Below are 6000 nucleotides of genomic sequence, written 5' to 3'. Positions count from 1 at the left end.
TTTAGGCTTTTCCGATTATGGTTACAAGAATGAAGCGTAACATTAAGATTCCAATATCGGCTCATATGCCGTGCATAAAAACGTTTCCGACTCTACTTTGCACGCTCTGTTTTATTTACAATTCGCAACCTAGATAACTTATGTTCAATATTCTTTGTGGAAGATAATTTTCTATCACTCCTTTTATCATGTTAATTAGCTAGTTAGTATTTATTTCTTTTCCTTCCTTTCCTCTTTTTTGTTTTCTTGATCACCAGAAGAATTTATTACCATACCCATTTTATTGTGAATTTTATTTAATTTTCGTATTTTTTTCTTTTCTATTATTATTTTATTACATTCTATTTTGTTGTAATTCTTCCTTACGTTTTCTCTGTTAACTATTTGTACTGAGTTCATTTTATTACATTCCAATTTTTAGATCTGTATTTTATTTTTTTTCTATTGTGGTATTATTTTGATGTTGCTTAGTGTCGATTTTGTTATGCTGTTTTTTTTTTTGTAACATGTTAGTATCCTGTTCTTTAACTTTTTGTTAAATTTTCAATGCTTGTATACTTTGTGACCTGATGGAATGTAAGTGAAGACTCTATGGCCTTAACCCTACCAGCATAAATAATAATAATAATAATAATAATAATAATAATAATAGTTATAGGAGAATGGAGATAGTTACACAACACAGAACTGCACGTATTGTATTCTTCAACTGACATAATTAGGAACATTAAATCCAAAGTAATTCAGAGTCTATACTTCAGAACACAGATAAAAATAGGAACAGACTACACCAGTAATAAACAAATAAAAACTAACCAAGGAGTTTAAACAGGGCTGTCCACTGTCCCCTGCGCTGTTTAGTATATATATTGACAATGTCATTAGATAATGGCAAGAACAACTAAATACTCATCTTAAAATTGATGACGAAGTCTTGAACACTATACTGTTCGCAGACGATCAAGTAATTTTTAATAACACTGAGGACGAATCACAAGTTGCTGCTCATAAATTGAATGAACTCGCAAGTAAATATACTATGAGTATTTCTGAGAAGAAAACCAAAGCAATGGCCTTCGAAGCTACAAATCATAAAAGAAGCAAACTAATGATTAATAAGAAATTAATAGAGCAGGTAAATAACTTCAACTATCTAGGATTCAACGTATCTTACTGTCAAAAGAACGATATAAACATAAAATTAAATAGATTTTATAACATGTGCGGAACTATAAGAAGAACGTTGAAAAATAAAACACTAAAATCCACAAAGCTAAAATTTTATAAAACAATGGCAGTACCAATGCTGACATACGCCTGCGAAAATTGGACACTTAACAGATCAAATAAAAGAAGAACAGAGGTACAGCTGAAATGAAGTTCTTACTTTCAGTAGCAGGCTATACATTATTAGACAAGGAATATAATGAAGAGATCAGAACAGAATTAAATATTTTTAACCTGACAGAAAGAATTCAAAGTCTAAGATCTAATTGGCTACAGCACATAGAAAGAATGCCACCCTACAGGCTTCCACTGATTTTACTCCACTACCAACCTAAAGGTAGAAGGAATGTTGGGCGTACGATGACAAAGTGGAGAGACTCGATCTCTTGATGTGGAAACAGGTCTAAGGCCTAATTCCATGATGTAGAAGAAGAAGAAGAAGAAGAAATCCAGACGTCTGAGATGGGCAGGACATGTAGCAGGTATGGCCGAATCCATTAATGCATATAGTGTTAGTTGGGAAGCCGGAGGGAATAAGACCTTTGGGGAGGCCGAGAGGTGGATGGGAGGATAATATTAAAATGGATTTGAGAGAGGTGGGATATGATTGTAGGGACTGGATTAATCTTGCTCAGGATAGGGACCGATGTTTGGCTTATGTGAGGGCGGCAATGAACCTCCGGGTTTCATAAAAGCCATAAGTAGTAGTAATTATTATTATTATTATTATTATTATTATTATTATTATTATTATTTATAGATGACATATGTAAAAGAATAAGTTCACACTACCTGTTATTTGCTGATGACCTCAAAATCTTTCGCTCAATAAATAGTTCTGCCGATTGCCTAACTCTTCAAAATGATATTAACTCTATTGAACTTTGGTCTGACAATAATGGAATGAAAATTAATGAAACAAAAACTTTTGTCATTTCGTACTCACGAAAAACTACTTCCATAAAATTTAATTATTCTCTTAATAACGTCTGTATTATTAGGAAAAATTCTATTAAAGATCTTGGTGTACTACTCGATTCTAAATTATACTTTCATGATCATGTTCAATATATTTATAATCATTCAATAAGAATGCTTGGTTTAATAAGGTCTACAACTTATTCTTTTTCTACTCCAGAGTTACTATTAACTCTATACTTTACTTTGGTTCGATCTAAACTTGAATATGCATCTGTAGCCTGGAATTCCATTACTTCAACTGATTCGGTTAAATTGGAAAATATTCAAAGGAAATTTATTTCCTTATGTGCTTTTCGATTTATACCCAATTCCTCTGACTTTAACCATGAGATTACCTGTAAATATTTTAACTGTTGTAGTCTTTATTCTAGACGTCAAAATCTTGATAATCAATTTTTTTGCAAAGTTATTAAGGGTGATATTGATTGTGAGTCCATCATAAACAATATCAGCCTTCGTATTCCTACAAAAGGTTTAAGATTTCAAAAACATTTTTATAACAGAAATTCAAAATCACTTTTTCCAGTCTGTAGATGCATAAAATATGCCAATTTGCATGGGCATAATTTAGATTCTTTTAAGGTATAGTTTCGTTTTGATTATTAGTATTTACTGTTCTTGTTCTCAATTTTATTTATGTATGTTTTTGTTTATTTAAGATATTATTTATTTTGTTTTAGCACCTTTGTATCTACTGTTTGTGTATTGTGCTTAACTATAATTGGCCTCTGGCTGTTGTTCAGCACACAAATATTAATAATAAATAAATAAATAAAAATTACCTATTATTATTACCTATTATTATTATTATTATCATTATTATTTTAAATCGGTAATTATTTTATACTTTTCTCTGGAGATTCTAACATAATCGCGATATCGGAAAACGCTTTCTAACACTTCTCCTCTGTTCACTTCTTCCATCGAATTTTAATTCGTATCTTGTACGTCCTTATCGTACAAAACCGACAGGATTACACACATTCTGTTTGTTCTCTGAGTCATATGGGATATGGCTTATAAGTCTGTGGTGCTGATAGAAGTTTAGTATCTTAATATGACTTCATCCAGCACACAGTAGTGATATCTGAGGACGCCTGGCAGTAAATAACTCCCGGAGTTCATACATATATTACTGCAGAGCATATGGGCAAAATTGAGAGAAACGTCAAAAACAACATCGTAAAGTTTTATTAACTTGTGACCTTGCAATTAGAATGCATAGAAGTTGTACCATAATATGCGGGAAGTACTGCGCAGTGTAACGGAGGCCATGAACATTGATGCTCGTGTAAATGTATGTATGAATTCACCTTGTTTTCGAGTTTCAGCAATTTATGTACTTCACCGTCTGTCTGATTATTTTTGCAATGCTGGAAATAAGACTCTTGTTCTGATGCAAGCCATCATAAAACTCTTCAGTCGTTCCCATATTAAAGTTGTTTATTAAATCCGTTGGTAGCTTCGGTCCATAGGTCAGCGCAGAATTTCAGTCTCAGTGATGCATGTAACACTTTTGCGTTATAGGCTTTAGTTGAGTCATTGAATATCATTATTAGAAATAAACACTGAAATATGACGTGTGTTATTTTACTGTACTAACAATTCGCTGCCAAATTATGGAAGAATGCCATCATAGTTGGGGTAAGTTGGCACACGTGTCGAAGTTGAAATGACTTGATAGGCTATGGCTATGTATATTTCATTTTACAAATCTAACTAAAGAATGAAACTTTAATACAGGTACAATTCCATTATAATATTACATACATACATACATACATACATACATACATACACACACACACATATATACATACATACATACATACATTCGTGTTCTGCCCATAGGCAGGTCTTTCACTGCAAACCCAGCATTCTTCAATCTTTCCTATGCCTTGTCTTCCTCATAGTCTCCGCATATGATCCACCTACATATCTTAATGTTGCCTATCTGATAAGATGTTCTTCTGCCCTGAACTCTTCTCCCGTTCACCATTCCTTCCAGTGCATCCTTCAGTAGGCAGTTTCTTCTCAGTCAGTGACCCAACCAATTCCTTTTTCTCTTTCTGATCAGTTTCAGCATCATTTTTCTTCATCCACTCTTTTCAAGACAACTTCATTTCTTATTTTGTCTGTCCACTTCACACGCTTCATTCCTCTCCATATCCACATTTCAAATGCTTCTAGTCATTTCTCTTTATTTCGTCGTAATGTCCATGTTTGTGCTCCATACAATGCCACACTCGCCACAAAGCACTTTCACTAGTCTCTTTCTTAGTTCTTTATCCAGATGTCCGCAGAAGATGCTCCTTTTTCTATTAAAAGCTTCCTTGGCCATTGCTATCCTCCTCTTGACTTCCTAGCAGCAGTTAATGTTATTACTTATATTACATTCCAATTATTTGAAGCTGTTAACTTGCTCTACTGCCACATTTAGAATTCGGACTCACATAAAAGTTAGATTCCAAAAACCGTGCCAATTAGATCCGTAAACCCTTATTAGTATAATCACCACCATCAACATCCCTATCCTCCCTATCCTCACTTTCAGAGATACATTCCAGTCACCGACACATTAAAAATCACCGGTGCTTACGTAATCACCGAAACATTCGTAAGCACCGACTCAGTAAAGTGACGTATATAAAAATTTTCGAATTTATGTCAAGGAAATCCTGTGAGTAGCCTAAGTCCTCGAAATTCTCGTTCCTTATTGATTTATTTTTCTTTAATGATCTTCCTTTCCTGTCATTAATTGATATTTTTGCAACATTTTCTCCTTTTTATTTCTCTATCTCTACTTTTTTGTTTTAGTTTGTATTTTTCTTTGTATTCTTACAGTTTTTATTTTCCTTCTCACTTTGTTTATCTTTTTGTATATCGTTCAAATTTCTTCCTTTAGTTCATATCTTATTAATTTTTCTTTCTTTGTCATCCTCCATTAATCTCATCCTTCTTTTCTTTCTTCTTTCTTCCCTTTCATCCTATTTTTCCTTCTCGCTTTCCCCCGATTTCTCAGTTATTTTCTACTTCCCTTTTCATTATTTCTAGGTGTATTTATTCACTCTTTAATAATTTATTTTCTTTCTCCGGCCTTCGTTTAGTCATTGCCATTCTTTATTTCTACCATAATTCCTATCCGTCCACCCAGCCACCTTTATACCCATTTCTTTACTATTACGGTTATTGATCTTTTGCGCTCGCGGACACTCACGCACACACGCACACACACACACACAAATAGAAAAGAATCTTTCACACAGAAAGTCGTATAGTCAGAACACATGGAAGTGTTGATTAATACAAAAATAAGGCAGTTTCCTGAAACAAAATCTCCAGCATCATATTCATCTCAATTGCCTAAATCTACAGTATCTGCTAGAAGTTTATAGCGAGCTGCTAAACAAATAAATACTGACGGGGTTGCAGGAGGATTAATTCTTCCTCGAAGCGGATGTTTTCTCAGTTTTCAGGCCGTGAGATAAGTTTAATATCATGACATCACAAGTACAGTCACAGAACGCACAAAGAGAGGAATCTTGTGCATGATTGAACATGGAGCAGCTAATTTAGTGGAGGAAAGATAATTTAAGGGATGAAATAAATAATATCTAGAGATACGAAAACTAAGTAGAGACGATAAGATGGAAGGGAAGATCATTTAGTAGAGGGAAGAGAATTAAGGAGAAGGAAGAGAAATAAGGAGAGGGATGATAATAAAAGAGAGGAGAGAGAATTTAGGAGAGAGGACAAAATTTTAGAGGGGGAGAAAATTTAAGAAAGGGGAGA

The sequence above is a fragment of the Periplaneta americana genome, chromosome 2 (assembly GCF_040183065.1).
Source record: "Periplaneta americana isolate PAMFEO1 chromosome 2, P.americana_PAMFEO1_priV1, whole genome shotgun sequence".
NCBI classification, from domain to species: Eukaryota; Metazoa; Arthropoda; class Insecta; order Blattodea; family Blattidae; genus Periplaneta; species Periplaneta americana.
The sequence above is the reverse complement of the archived record's forward strand: the minus strand, read 5'-3'. Positions refer to the sequence as shown.